The sequence below is a fragment of the Hesperophylax consimilis genome, chromosome 29 (assembly GCF_061612785.1).
Source record: "Hesperophylax consimilis isolate HC1 chromosome 29, BYU_Hcon_1.0, whole genome shotgun sequence".
Classification (NCBI taxonomy): domain Eukaryota; kingdom Metazoa; phylum Arthropoda; class Insecta; order Trichoptera; family Limnephilidae; genus Hesperophylax; species Hesperophylax consimilis.
The window spans coordinates 20,361,278-20,377,727 of NC_142864.1; the positions used below are offsets into that span (position 1 = coordinate 20,361,278).

At 35.5% G+C, this 16,450-nt stretch overlaps 1 protein-coding gene across 4 annotated transcripts in view; it reads right to left on the reverse strand.

The window, feature by feature from the left end:
* Window positions 1-16,450, reverse strand: part of siz (Brefeldin-resistant Arf-GEF family protein schizo) — a 318,679-nt gene that overhangs the window by 216,549 nt on the left and 85,680 nt on the right. The window lies entirely within an intron of this gene.

The window sequence follows — 16,450 nt, forward strand, 5'->3', positions numbered from 1 at the left end:
AGTATATTTATGGTAACAAAGTGACAGTACAAACTGATCACAAACCTTTAGTCTATTTATTTAAAAAACCTTTACATGATGTACCAGCTAGATTGCAACGTATGATGTTAGCTCTTCAATCTTATGATTTAAATGTTATACATGTCCCAGGTAAAGAAATGTATATGTCAGATACTTTATCTAGAGCAGCTTTAAAAGATCATTATATACCCGATTATGAGTCTGATCTACATTGTCATGTAAATTCAATATATATGAACTTAGCTATTAGTGAAGAATATCGTAAAAAATTGAGTAATGCTACTGCTTTGGATGAAACTATGCAAATATTAAAAAAATATTATTATGAAGGTTGGCCGAATAGCAAAGATAAAGTCCATTACACTTTAAAATGTTATTATAATATTCAAGACGAAATTCATGTCATTAATGAGTTAATATTTAAGGGTAATAAATTGCTAGTACCTCAAACTATGAGAAAAGAAATGTTAAACAAAATACATGAAGGACATCAAGGAATAAACAAATGTCTAAGATTAGCTAGAGATACTTTATATTGGCCTAGTATCACTGTAGATATAAAAAATTTAATTGAGCAATGTCAAATATGTAATAAATTTAAAGTTTCTAATCAGAAGGAACCACTGATAAATTATGAAATTAATAAGTTTCCATGGCAACAAGTAGGTATTGATTTAATGTATTTTGATAATCAAACGTACCTCATTGTAACAGATTACTATTCAAAGTTTATTGAAACTGCTTTCCTAAATAATAATTCTACTGCAAAAAATGTCATAATTCACTTAAAATCTATTTTTGCACGTCATGGTATACCAATGTCTTTAGTCTCTGATGGAGGTCCGCCTTTTCAAGCTATTGAATTCAAATCATTTTTATATGATTGGGATATAGAACATGTAGTTACTAGTCCATATCATTCTCAATCTAATGGTCAGGCAGAAAGTTCTGTTAAAATTATAAAAAATATTCTAAAAAAGTCAAAAGAAACAAATACAGATCCTTATATAGCTCTATTACATTATAGAAACACACCTAAAGCCAATTTACCGTCACCTGCTCAATTATTAATGTCTAGAACTTTAAGAATGAATATTCCTTTAACTCAAATTAAATTAAAACCAAAGGTTGTAAGATTCTCAGATTACAAAAACTGCGTTGAAAAAAATAATTCAAAAAATTCTAAATATTATAATGTCAATGCAAAACCTATGTCTATATTTAAAACAGGAGATTATGTGTATTTTAAGAAAAACCCTAAAAGTAATTGGTTACCAGCTGTGGTCAAGGAAAAATTAAAATGTAACAGGTCTTACTTATATTGTTGAAGATTATTATGGTAACACGTACAGACGAAATAGAATTCACTTAAAAATGAGATATAATACAAATGTTAATAATGACCATCTGTCCATGCGATCTGATCCGGCACTTGAAGAGGCAGAAGCTGGAGATGAGGGACAGGTGGGAGAAAATAATAATATGAACAACCCTTACATTACCAGATATGGTAGAGTGGTCAAACAACCCGATAGGTATAATGTCTAATGTCAGTGTGTTTAAATTTTTATTGTTTTTATAAATAAAGAAAGGGGATGTAACATCACTATTGGTGTCGCACATCACTAGTGCTAGACGTGATTGTAACACATTGTATTGTCGTCTGTGGTCATGCTAACAAGCTGAATAAAAGTCTATCTCATAAAATACAATCAGTGTTTTAATATAAAGTCATCCACATTAAACAGAACAAAACATAACCCAGAAATCTTAAGAGCTTTGAAAGTATGTTTGCCTAAACTTTACACAATTCAATTTTCTTTCAATCTGAACCATTATCGGATTAGAGAAACATTTTTATGTCAACACGAAAGAAGCGAGAGTGGAAAATACTCTCAGTATCGCCCTAGTAATATAACTTCATTCAATTCGTAATCCGATAGGCTGTCAAAATGGGAACTAATGAACGAACTATTTAATAGTAAGATTTGAGGTTTTCACGGCCAAAAGTATTATGGTGATTTTTTGGGTATTATGCCGTGTTGCGCTACCTCCTTATTTAGCCAACATATCGGACAGCACTACAGTGTCCATCATCAGGGCAGATGAATGTAATGCTGTCCGTAATGTACCCCAAAAACAAATCGCTATAGAACTATGTAATTTTGATATTTTTTTATCTAACCGAAAACCCATCCTCAAAGGAGCGCCCCTTTGCCCCTTTTTGTACATTAGTAAATACAGTGTAAAAACTATGTTTCCACCCGGTTGGGCAGCATTGTGAGGCGGATTGAGGTAGGAGCTGTAGGAAGGGATTTATTAATGCGGGTCTTGAAGAGGCCCAGGTTATATGAAGGAGGAAAAACCGATGCCGATAGCTCGTTCCACATACGGGTCGAAGAAACGCTCCGTTCTTATGAATCCATCCACTGTGAACGGGTATTCCGCTCGTGTCCGTCGAGTTACACGCACGTGCACGGGTGCGCACCAGTGTGCATGTGTGCATTATTGCACACTCAGCGGGCCTACATTGCATGTGTGCATTATTGCCCTCATTTATGTTATTGTGTGTGTGTTACCTGTGTTATCCACATTTTCTACAGTAGCGAAGCCACTGAATGCACAAATACATATATATATTTTTATATATACAGACGTATTATAAATAACATTTAGCGGAGTTTTGAACTCAAACAAAAATCATAATCTGAAAATTATGTACGCGATTAATTAAATCCGTATTCTCCAATCACAGGAGCACATAACCGTGGAGGTGGCTAATTGACGGATTATGCAATTCTAAAGCGGCGTTAAAACATAACGACATAACCGACTGACTATTATGTCTATGCAAAACCATCATAACAACAAGTAGACATGTTAACCTGTCTACTTCTATGCTCCTGGTAGATTATAGTTTGCCCTTGGATAATAAACAACTTTCAAAAATATCATTGAATGTATCTATTGTAACAAAATATTTTGTTGGTAAGCAAATTGAATTATTAAAGGCCTTCATGGGACCGAATTTGGGGTCTGCGGTTGCAGGTGTGATATGCGGTCCAAGCGACAATTGCATTCAGTCCTCCATTATTAGAGTTTAATATATTTACCGTTCTTAGTTAATCCTCTCCACACGTCCAAGCCATTTTGAAGAGTCCCTTTTTTAAACTTGTTTACTGCGATTTCTTCAGACTTCACACATTGTAACACGATCATGGGTTGAAAACACGTACACTTCACCATAGAATAAATAAGAAAATCGCCCCATTTCCACAGCATTAACTTTACTTTCCAGACTTTACTGCCATATGTTTTGAAGCACAACGTACGAACAAATTTAAAGACAGACGAATTGCAAAACGGTCGAATTAAAACAGGACTTCGCTACGCTCAGTCAATTATGTAAGCCAGTTATGGAGTGATGCTGTGACTAAGCAAAATCAGCATTAACTATATAATGGGTAATCAGTATTCCCAATTCATCTAATTGCAGAATCTCGTGTATTGTAGCATATACTGATAAAATCAGCAGATGGTGCGAAGCAGGTAGGTACTATACCGTATAAAGGGACAAGTGAGTCATGACTTCATCGACAATCAACAGCTACGGCGTATGCCTCAAGGGTTCGCCGAAAGCGTCCAGGGAATTATTAGTCATAAAACCATTTTTAATGTGTAGACACATAAAAGGTTTACGTTTGAAAGTTTTTTTTGTTATAACCTCGATATTATTGTGAGAAACAAAAGATAATTATTGATAGATCAAATAGGAGAATAACACACACTACACGGATCGCTTATTCGAAGAATTTCAAGTACGAGTACCTTCATTTAAAGATCTGTACATTAAAAATTCAATAATTCATATCATAAAAGAAAAAGACAAGTAGCAATATTTTACTGAAAACCGTACTCGACTTAAATATATTTTTTCATGCTCAAAATGAAATACTTCACTATCACAAAATTGTTATACTTATCAAGGAAGATCTTTTTTCAATCGACTACCGAAAGAAATTAGAAGACAAATATTGAACACTGAAAAAAATATTTCAAAGATAACAAGATACAATATATGTATTTTTTATTTATTTATTTATTACAAAATAATAAGTTATTATGTATTATTCCCAGTGAGTTTACAAAACTCATTTCGGGAAAGACAACGATATATTAAAGACAAGACAACATAGATACATTAAAATAAATAAACGCAGAAATTATTTAGGAGTTCCAAAGAAAGAGTATGTCAGTCATTGATAAAACTGCTGAGGAAATAGCTTTTGAGAGCTTTTGCCAATGTTTTTTTGTTCGTTGCCGGAAGTTTTAGATTACTAGGTAATGTGTTGTATTGCTTCTGTGCAATGTATTGTAAGGAGTTAATTCCAAATGTAGTCGTGTAAGTAGATGACGATAAGTGTATTTGATTTTGTGATCGTATTTTGTTCTGTACTGTACTCCAATTAGATGCTGATTGACCTCTGTCATTTAATGTAATGAAATACTGTTATATATGTTATCTTAGGTTATACTGCTTACATTAACTTCCATTTATTATTTCATTAACTATTTTATCTTAACTTTTCCATATACATTTATAATATTGTTTTCCCTGTAGGACAACCTACACTTTCTATTATGTCTTCACGGTTTAAAATGTATTCAACGTTATTATTTATATTTTAGTTATAGTTATGCATGTATCAAATAATATGTAAATCCTCATGTATGTATCCAATACGTCTGTCTGGACACAGGTATATACTAGTGGGATAGATATCGAAAAACACCTGTAAAACAACTTTATACTGACAATAAAAATATATTTTTTTTAATTCACATAAACTGTTTCCACTTGATCTTAAAAATAACCTAAATCACACTAATTTTCCATTAGCGACAATTTCTTCTCCAAATATATTTTATTACTAAAACCATTATTCTAGATACGGTTAGTATTGGAAGAGTAGCAAATAGAAACCCAGTGTAGATACTATTTCATATCTACAGGGTTTTCCAATAAGAGGTGTTATTTTGATATTCAATCGTAAAAGATCAATGGTTTCGTTGCTTGTGTGGCACGTAGCGCCGTATTGTTGAAAGTAAACGTTGTCCAGATCAATAACATCCAATTCCGGCCATGAAAAATCATTAATCATCTCTCGATAGGATAATCATCGTTGCTCCAGCCTCATTTTCGAAAAAGTATCGCAACCGCACCGTTTTCCGAGCCCCAGATGCGACAATTTTGCTTGTTGACGAAGCCAACGAGGTGGAAATGGGCCTCATCACTCAAGATGATTTGCATTTGATTCACTCAAGTGAATTTTAATAATTTCACTGCGTTGTTGAAGCGTGTATCGTTCCATTTTTATTAATGGCGTAGTTTCTACTTGTCAAATGTCAAAAAATGACAGCTTCAAAAGTAACATCTACCGAAATAGCGGGCTATTCAAAATAACACCTCTTATTGAAAAACCCTGTACTTATTTTATTTCTTTAATAACAAATTAAAAAATAACATCTGTCGTTTAAAAGAATAATTATGGAAACATTATACAGAATAGGTACATATTATAAAAAATATGGAATTTCAATGTATTATTTTTATTTATTTTATTTATTTATTTAACGCCCAGAGGGCTTTTACATGTGGGTGGTACAAATTTAATGACAGTTTTGAAACATAAGAAAGAAAAGAAAGAAATAATAAAAATAAAATTACATAAGTATATGCGAGAAACAAAATTAAAAATATCACGAACATAAATTAAAAAATACAGCGATTTGACTGGTTTACAAAAATATAACTTCCATTTAGGAATAGTATTGAAATAGGTCTTTTACATAATCCACAAAATTCGCAAAGTTAATGTTAAATATATCGACATCACCTAAGTATTGGTTTCCCATAGTGTGAAACCGTTGTATTGGGGAGTTCGCAATGTAATTTCGCTTATGTGTGTTGCAGTGGAATAGTGTATTTTGTCGTGTTGTTATTGTAGGTATTCGTAAGTTTATGAGTTGCAGAAGTTCGCAACAGTCGAATTTAGAGTTTAGAATCTTGAATAAAAAAGTTAAATCGTTTATTTTACGCCTGTCTTCCAATGTGTGTATTTTTAGAGTGTTTAATAAGAAATGATATTGTAAGTCTTCTGGTGGGATATTTAATTTAAAATTTATAAAACGCAGAAATTTTTTTTTGTATTCGCTCAATGTTATTAATGTGAATTTTGTAAGAGGGAGACCAAACTACTGAGTTGTATTCAATTATGCTTCTAACTAGAGATATGTATAACAGTTTAATGGCTTGTATGGAGTTAAAGTTTTTAGTTGTTCTTAATACGAAGCCTAGTGTTTTCATGCCTTTGTTTACAATTTGGTGGATATGATTGGCGAAACTTAGTTTTTCATCCAAAATAATTCCGAGATCTCTCATTTCCGTGACTCTTTCTAAAGCTGTATTGTTAATGGAATATTCAAATAAAACAGGATTTTTATTTCTGCAGAAAGTCAGGGTTTTGCATTTGTCTACATTTAAAAACAGATTATTTTGTACGCACCAATCTTTAAACTTATTAATATTTGATTGTAGTATTTGGCAATGATTTACATCAGTTATTTTTTTGTATAGCTTGATGTCATCAACAAAGAGCAATACCTCGACATCGTCGAAGCAATTTGTTATATCGTTAATGAAAATGAGAAACAAAACGGGACCAAGGTGACTACCTTGCGGTAGGCCACTGGTCGCACAGAAAGCTTTCGAAAGCAAAGATTTTATTTTAACAAATAGTTTACGATTAGTTAAATAGCTAGTGAACCATTTTAGCATGTTGTCTCTTACTCCTAGGGCAAATAGTTTTCGGGTTAGTAGTTTATGGGATACTTTGTCGAATGCTTTTGAAAAGTCTGTACATATGCAGTCGACTTGTTTATTTTTTGCAAAAGATTCTAATATAAAGTTTTGAAATATTGTTACGTTAGTTGCGGTTGATCTACCTTTGATAAAACCGTGTTGTTTTTGGTCGATTAGTTTTATTAATTTGGGATAGATTTCATCAAGGACCATTGATTCAAAAAGCTTAGAAAGTACTGACTGTATACAAATGGGGCGATAATTGGTTATGTCAGTGTCGTCTCCTTTTTTGAGGATAGGTGTAATGAAGCTCGATTTCCAGCGGCTTGGAAAATATCCAAGGAACAAGAGGCGGTTGAATAGTACTGTAAGCGGTTTAGATAATGCATTGGAGCATTTTTTAAGGAATATTGGTGGAATGTTGTCTGGGCCAGCAGATTTTTCAGTGTCTAAGGAAAGTAATTTCTGTTCGCAAGATTTTTGTGTGATATGGCAATTTGTTAAGTGTGTAGTATTACTAAATTTGTATTCGGGTATTTTATCATCGGGGGTTTCGTCATCGTATACGTTTTTGAAGAAATCTGAAAAAAGGTTTACAATGTCTTGTGTATTGTTTGCACTGATTCCATTCATTTGCATTATTGGTGGGTAATCCGTGTTTTCATTGTTTATTTTTTTTAGAAATTTCCAGAGATTTTTGGATTTAAAAACATTATTCTCGATGGTAGTTATGTACATTTTGTAGCAATGTTTAGAAAGATCTTTACATTTTTTCCTAGTTTCCCTAAAGTTTATATAATCAGCTATGGATTTGCTTTGTTTGAATTTTTTGTGTTGTCTTTTTTTTTGCTGAAGAGAGGCAGTTAGCTCCGATGAGAACCAAACTGGGTAAGTATACTTTTTCGGCGTGTAAAAAGGTACATAGGATTTAATAGTGTTAGAAAATGTAAAATAAAGTATGTCTAAAGATTTATCAATATTTTCATCACACAAAAAAGACCAGTCTATATTTGAGAGATGGCAGTTAATTGAGTCAAAGTCTGCTCGTTTAAAGTTCAGAGTTTTTTGTTCAGGTTTGGCATCGTTATCACGGGGTATGTTTAATTTCGTGTATAGGGGAGGATGGTGATTGTCGGCAGGTAGGAGCGGATCATTAGACAGTTCTACAGATATTTTAGGGATGTTTGATAGTACCAAGTCTAGTAAGCGATCGTTATTATTATAGATGAAATTGTGCTGGTACAGGTTTAAAAAATTTGCTGTGTCCAAGATTTCTCGTGCCCTGTCATTTTCGCTTTCGTTTGTGATGTAGCCGCTGTCGTTGGATTCCCATTTTAGATTTGGAAGGTTGTAGTCTCCAAGAATAACAAGTTTTGAGTTTGGATATTTTGACAAGAGATGTTCAACGTCTTCACAATGGTTTCTGTATGTTTGAATATCGGAGAGTGGTGGTAGGTAGGTGGTTCCAATAATAATTTTTTCCATTCCAGTAGAGATTTGCACAAATAAATGTTCAATGTTGTTGTTTTTCGTCGGTAACTTCCTAGATGAGTACTTTCGTTTAATTGCTATTAAAACACCTCCACCTCTTGACTTTGAACTTGATCTGGCATTTCTGTCACAACGAAAAATTTTGTAGTTAGCAAGTCCAAGTTCAGATGATTTTATTGCAGAGTCAAGCCATGTTTCCGTAAGTGCATATACGTCATGATGATGGGACGGAAGAGCTGCGTGTAGATCGTCTAGTTTTGTTCGTAGTCCACGGATGTTTTGGTAGTATATTTTCAGTTTAGTTATACTCGGTTTTTTGGATGGATGTTGACTATTTTAGGTGACGAATTTATATACTTTATAGTTATGTCCGTTTCTCCATTGGCTTATATTATTACACCTGACCTACAAACACAAACATTAACCTAATCTAATCTAACCACGTGAACCTGACGGGTACCTAATTACTGTAACATTAAATTATACATTATACTGTATTTTCAGACATCTTGTGGATGAAAATAGAAGTAGTAATGCCTGCCTAGGACGTACGTCATATGAAGGTATTGCAGGATCAAGTTTATGAAATACTCGAGTCACGCCATGCCACGAGTAACATAAATAAGAGCATATTATTATACTCGAAGAATGTTCAAGTCATCTTTATTTTACAACTAGCTAAAGCACCCGGAGTTGCCTGGGCTCTTATTTTCTTGAATGTCAAGCGTGCAAAATTTCATCAAGAAATACCAAAATTCTCCTTTAAGGGATGGGAGTGGTTTTCTCTCAAATTTCACGTAGACAGTGACCTTCTTGTTTTGAAGATCAAGTGTGCAAAAGTTCATTCTACTCGGAATAATACTGTAAATTTGTATAAAAATCAAATCCACGCCGCTCGTCACAGCTTATTAATGTAAACAGATTTACAATTTGGGATGCGGATTTAGGGTACCGCCGCCCCGGTAACCATTTATTTGATAACCAACATCACTGGCTACGTTTGGGGATTTAGAAGGGGTCTCTTATTCGGGCGCTCTTCGGGGCTGCCGGCTGCTTTTTGGAAGCGCTCCGAGTTTATTTTTGAAATCCTGGGAAGTCCTCAATTTTCCAGGTGTAAATTTAGCATAAAATAACCGCATTAAGTTTTAGTTTACGTGTATAAAAGTAAAATAATTTTTCTGTAGCCCCTTCGGGCTTAATTCAAGTTTTAATATAAAGTTTTACATATTTTTAGTTCAAATCTGCCACGTTATCCAAAAAGTGCACAGTGAAAGGCAAAACATCGGTCGTCGGTTTTAAATGCTTACCACATGTGCACGGTGATAGACTAGTGAACAGTTTCAAGTGCGTGTAAGTGATTTATGAGGGTATCCTTTGGGCTATGATGGTTGTAAACAATGTCGTATATGACCGGGCCACACTACTCAGACTTAATAGTGAAAGTGTCTATTTGGACCCTGCAATAGCTGCAAAGATATCGCTGTATAACCTTGGACGCGTTATTACTAAAACAACTACCCGTAAAATTAGGTTTCGTGGTTGCAGAGCTGGACGCAGTAGGAAAAAACATCTGGAACACAGCATCGAAATAGTTACGTCACCGCTAACAAAAGAACAGGGAAAAGTAGCAACTCAAATTCTCCCGATTCCGGAGAGAGAATATAACACAGTTAATGCTTGTATACAACGGCATGCCAACTTTAAGAGCCGTCAACTAGGTATAGGATCCTGGAATGTTAGATCTCTCAATAACAAGATAGAGGAGGTAGGGGAGGTTTTCAACGAACAGAATCTTCATGTCCTGGCCATAACTGAGACTTGGCACGAAAATAGTGACTCTTTTTCAATAAAGAGACTCCGAGCTTTAGGTTATGTCGTGCTAGAAGAAGCCCGACCTAAAGCAACAATTTCTCGGGATGACAACATCGCTAGCGTAAATCACGGGGGTATCGTGATTTTAGGTCGCCAGGGCTTGCGTTTAACAAGGGTGTCAATTGGTGCATACCGAACCTTTGAGCACTTGGGATGCCGAGTTTCGTCTGCAGGAGCATCATTCATTTTATTTACCCTATACCGGCCTGGTTCAAAACAAATCACTTTGGACTTTTTTAATGAATTTTCGTGTTTTCTCGAGCGGGTTGTGGGACTTTCCGATAATATTTTCATAACAGGTGACATTAACATTCACTTAGAGCGTCTAGAATCACCAAATACTCTTAAATTCACTGATTTATTAGACTGCTTCGGATGCCGTCAATGGGTTAATTCCCCGACTCACGATGCTGGCGGAACTTTGGACATTTTTATCTCAAAGTCAAGCGGTCCGTTTCTGGTAGCGGATAGTGTGGATGTAGGACTATCAGACCATCGACTTATTCGCGCAGAAATCGATTTTAACCCACCGAAAATTCCTTACGTTACTATCACATCAAGAGCATGGCGCGGTTTTAACTTTGACGACTTCCTGTCAGAACTAAAAGCTTCTCCGCTCTGTACACATAGCGCATGGGAAACAGAGTCGCCAACCAAACTAGCAGCAGATTATAACACCATCCTTTCAACCCTTTTAAATACATATGCTCCAATTTCTACAAAAACTCGGCGTCTACGAAAATCTGATGCCTGGTTTGACGAAGAATGTCGGAGCCAGAAGAGATTGATGCGTAAATTGGAGAGGTCCTACAGACACTCGGGGGTTACATCACGGAACGATTGGATACAGGCTCAAAAAGAGTACACGATCTTAATCCGTTCAAAAAGGTCTGAATATTGGACAAATAGGATCACTTCAGAGCGTCAAAATCCACGTAGTCTTTGGAACTCGGTTAAGACAGTCATTGCTGATGTCCATGCACCAAATACAATCGACATAGCTCCGGAAATCTTCTCCAAGTTTTTCCTTGACAAAATTGAGTCAATACGAGCCCTAACAACCTACGCTCCACCACCGTATTTTACTAAATGCAATAGAGAAAACCTTTCTGCCTTCAAACCTACATCCCTAGAAGAAGTAAGGAAATTAATTCTTACTTCACCGAACAAGCAGTGTTCGCTCGACCCTATTCCAACGTGGCTACTGAAAAAGTGTTGCAATGAAATTGCTCCCTTTTTAGTTCATCTTTTCAATAAGTCACTTAGCACGGGTGACTTTCCAAAATCCCTTAAATCAGCTATCGTAACTCCATTATTAAAAAAACCACAACTGGACGCTGAAGATCTTTCAAATTACCGACCTGTTTCAAATCTGCCTTTTATATCAAAAATATTAGAAAAAATCGCTGCCTCACAGGTCATATGTCACTTAAATTCAAATGAATTATTAACTAAATACCAATCTGCATACAGACGGTTCCACTCCACAGAAACCGGGTTACTACGTGTTTTGTCGGACATAACTACTGCCATTGAGTCGGGTAAACTGGCACTTCTTTCAGTCTTGGACATGAGTGCTGCATTTGACACGATTGACCATGACTTTCTTATTAAACGATTAGATGAATCATTTGGTTTAAACTGCGATGTTAAGACCTGGCTGACATCGTACCTGGCCAACCGTTTACAAGCCGTAAAAGTAGGAAAAAACCAATCAAATTATGCAACCCTTTCATCTGGAGTACCCCAAGGGTCCGTTCTGGGTCCACTACTCTTCATCCTCTTCACAAATGATGTCGCTAAAATAATAGAATCATTCGGCCTTCTATCTCACTGCTACGCTGATGACCAGCAAGTTTACTTTTACTGCTTACCAGAAGAAATAAACAGTCTAAAAATTCGTATAACTGAGTGTATAGAAGCAATTACTCGCTGGATGACCTCAAATAGATTGAAACTGAATCCCACAAAGACTGAGTTTCTGTGGACTGCTACAAGCAGACGTCAGCATAACATTGAAAACTCCCCAATAACCATTTCCGGAAGTGACATCACTCCAAAAACGTGCATCAAATTACTGGGTGTCAATCTGGATGCTAATTTTTCCCTTAAAACTCAGGTGAACAGAACTGTAAGCACGGGGTTCTTTCAATTAAGGCAAATTAAAGCAGTGCGGAGAAACCTGCCAACAGAGGCGACTAAATTGCTAGTCAATTCCTATGTTGTTTCACGTCTAGATTATTGCAACGGAATATATGCAAGTCTCCCTAAATGTCAAATCAACAAATTACAATCCGTTTTCAACGCCGCGGCAAGGCTTATCACCGGAGTATCTAAATACTCCCACATTTCAGAGCATCTCAAAAATCTGCACTGGCTCAAATGTCCTGAAAGAATCCAGTTCAAGGTATGCTGGATGGTATTTAAGTCACTTAACGGAATGGCTCCGGCTTATTTATCAGAATTGTGTATTCCAGAAGATTCCAACTCCCGACAGTCAACCCTTAGGTCAGCAACGTCATCAGCTATCGGAAGGTTGAAGGAACCAAAGCGCACACCAGATACTAAGTTCGGTGAGCGTGCTTTTGCCGTGTCAGGACCTAAAGCCTGGAATGGACTGCCACATGATTTGAGAATGATCGCAGACTCGACAGAATTTAGGTCTAAACTTAAAACGCACCTTTTCAGACAGTCGTATCCATAATTTCATAAATAAATAAATAAATAAAAATGATAACAAACTAACAATTTGTAGGCTTTTAAGACAGTTAAAATACATTTAAATTAAAATAAAAACTATAGCAGACTTAAGATCATGCGACGACCAGTGTTTTTTGATATAGTGTCCTCTGCGTGCAGTTCTATCTTTTATAAGCATAAACATTTTAATATAAGTGTGTTTGTTGGAAGTGACTTGCCAGGTAAGTATGTTTTGGTATCATTTCTAAATAACAAATGTAGATCCTAGGAAATAAATTGTACAGCGCCCTTGAGGTGATTTTTCACAAAAACGGCGCTCTACAAATTATCCAATTATTATTATTATTATTATTATTATTATTATTATTGTCTCCGGGTTCATCGGGTGAGGTGTATCCAGGATGTGCCTACCCACCAGCTGCGTGGCGGGCCAGATCGGGGGAGGCAGGTTTGGGGAGACCCTTTGCCTCTTCAACTAGTGGGAGGGATATTTTCATTAGTTCGTCACTCCTGGACACACTGATCCCTAGATTCCTACTAACCCCTCATACACGTCACCTTCCTTAAAAAGACCCTCCACACAGCACCTCCAAAGGTAACATAGGCCCTGAGGAAAATTATTTTCTTCAGGGTCTCCCGTGTGGGGTTAATACAAATAAAGATAGATACAGAGCTAAGTATATAAAATACATAATAAACAAACAAATGTGAAAGGATATTTAAAAATGTTAAGTATGTGATACATACAATTTACGTTGTTTAGTTTTTTTATTCCAATTTGATGTAGGTACTATAATTTTGCATCACAACCATTTTACACTCCCATTTTTACAGTGTGATAATATATCAATGTGTTATACATACTCGTATTATAAATGCATTAATATCAACAAATCGTTTAAATTCACGAACGAATCGGAGAATTCAAACCAAAAACCTGAAAACTGCCACGACTTCAAGATACTCAAGATACCAGACGGCAGAACAGGTGTTCTAGTACAGCATACTGTGACAAGATGAACGATGTCCTTGAATGAAATTTTTAAGACAGGGAATATATTTTATTATTCTTTAAATAACCTTTGTGTATAGAACCCTACCTAGCTTTCAAAATATTAAGAATGTTACAATACGAAATATTGTTCTGTAAATGGATAAATAATCTGTCGTACAGTAAAATAAATAAAAACGAACTAATCACACAAACCCGAACACTACTGCTGCAGAAGCAATAATTGGCATAATTGAAAAAAAAACCTCTTCGTTCCCGAAATTGGCAGTGACCAGGTGTATTTCGGCACCGTCTCCTCGGGGGAAGAGTGGGTGAGTCACAGCAGTGCCTACCCCAAAGCTATATCGTCCCCCGCTGGCCCGGGCACCGCCGGGTAGTGCATTTCCTATTAGATCCTGCTACGCGTATACTTCTATACAACACCCCCTGAACACGGTTCTCTCGTATTGCAGTTCGGAGGAGGATGTACAGACAGCTGGGCTTTTTTCCGATTATCAAACTGGAAAAAAATCTAAACAAAAAATTCATAACATTGCCCAAATTTGGCGATTCCCAGATGAACAGCTCTGAATAACCAGGTACTTTCAAAACTCATCTACCCTATTTCCAATCTTTTCAGTCTCACAGCATACTTCGATTACATTAACAGCGGCCGTGAGGTGATTTTTCACAAAAACAGCGCTATATAAATAATCCAATAATTATTACAAGATGTGTACGTTGTTGGAATTTGTATATTCGTAAACGAGTGAGTTTTTGTTTATTATTCTGCATATATAATTTTTTAATTTGATTGTAATTTCTTTTGAGCAGTTTGAGAGACACAAATTGAGATAAATTTTAAGTGAAATATTCCTGGATTATCGTGTGAAAGCTTTTGGGAGATCGTTCGTAATGTAAATGGAAGAGCAAAGGTTTTTATCTCTGTTAAATGATAGTACGTTAGTATCTTAATTTCGGTTATATTTTCGGTGGCTTTTAATTTTCACAGTTTCACTTATTATTTATTAGAGCCGCGTCATCAGCATATTAAGAAATAATTTTGACTGAAAACATGTCGTCCGAAAGAAAGGTAAGTAAGACTGCACCTACAACAGTGCCTTGGGGGATACCAAAATCTGAGTTTTCTTCATCACATAAATAATTTTAAATTCTCTTAGAGCTTACAGACAGTAAAGTGTAATGCCATTCGCCGATGTTCAAGCGTATATTAAAATTCACCTAGAAACGAAGCTCAATGTATCGACCACCCCTCACTAAAAATAAGGGGGATGTAGGGGTTGCTTCAAATCGGGGTAGGGCCGTCCTCCAATGAATCCACCCCACCTTACTCTACAATACTATTTAGTACAACAGTACACCGAACGCCCTAAAACTCTATACCGACTCCATACGAACAAACAGCCAGTGAACAGGTAATCTCAAGAAATGGGATCCACACCGACTTTAAAGAAAACTGATGTCGCCAATTTGCGTAAGACCTTTCTGCTACTTGGCACGGTGACATTGAGCTTTCTTAAATTTGAAATAAATCATATAATATCAATATTATTACTAGCAGTTAATGAGCAGTAGAAACTCGAGTCCAAAAGTTTCCAATCTTCACTTATTTAATACATCAAAAAAAAAAAATTACTATGAAATCATAAAATTTGTAAGTAGGTAGGTACTTAAATTCCTAAAACTTAATTATAAAACAATTAAATATTTTACGAAACATTTGTTTAAAGTTAAAATAAGAAATTATACAATTTATTCAAAGGAATGTCACCATCTTAGTGACAACTCTTTTTTTCAAACTTTCTTCGGGCCGGTAGGTACCATAATATTAATTATTACAATTTGACAGCTCGTAGTAGGGAACCGCGACCGTGCAAACTCTGGCGACCGTGCAAACTCTGGTGAGATAAAGATGTAGCATTCCAACACAGCTACCATCTTGAACCGAAACCAAAAAACAAATGAAATGCCAAATGGTCTAGTTAAAACAGGACTTCGCTACGTACGGTCAATTAATTTCTGTGAGAATTGTAGTTTTTACTATTGTGACAGCTGTTTCGGCGTTCAAGGCCAATATTAGGCTGTTTGTTAATGGCCTTGAACGTGAAACAGCTGTCACAAAAATACACACTAAAATACTTAGAAATTAATAATATTATTAAATTTGATGCATGTTTTTTCAAGTTATAAAAAGATTAAACGGAGTTATACGAATTTAACACAATAACAAGAAATTCAATATGTAAGAAATTCGTTATTTTGGGAAAATATTGAAATATCAAAAGTAAGGAAAATTTCGCCAGATTATATAAGAACTTTCCGCCGGTGAAATTGATCACCTGTTCAAGAAAGAATATCGATATTTGAAAGTTTCGGCAATTGCAGCAAAAGTAAGGAATTTTTTTGTTGAATTAGGGCAAACGGACACGCCCACAACACGTTCTATATGTATATCTCGTCAGCGCTTACAATTGACTGTACTTACATATTAT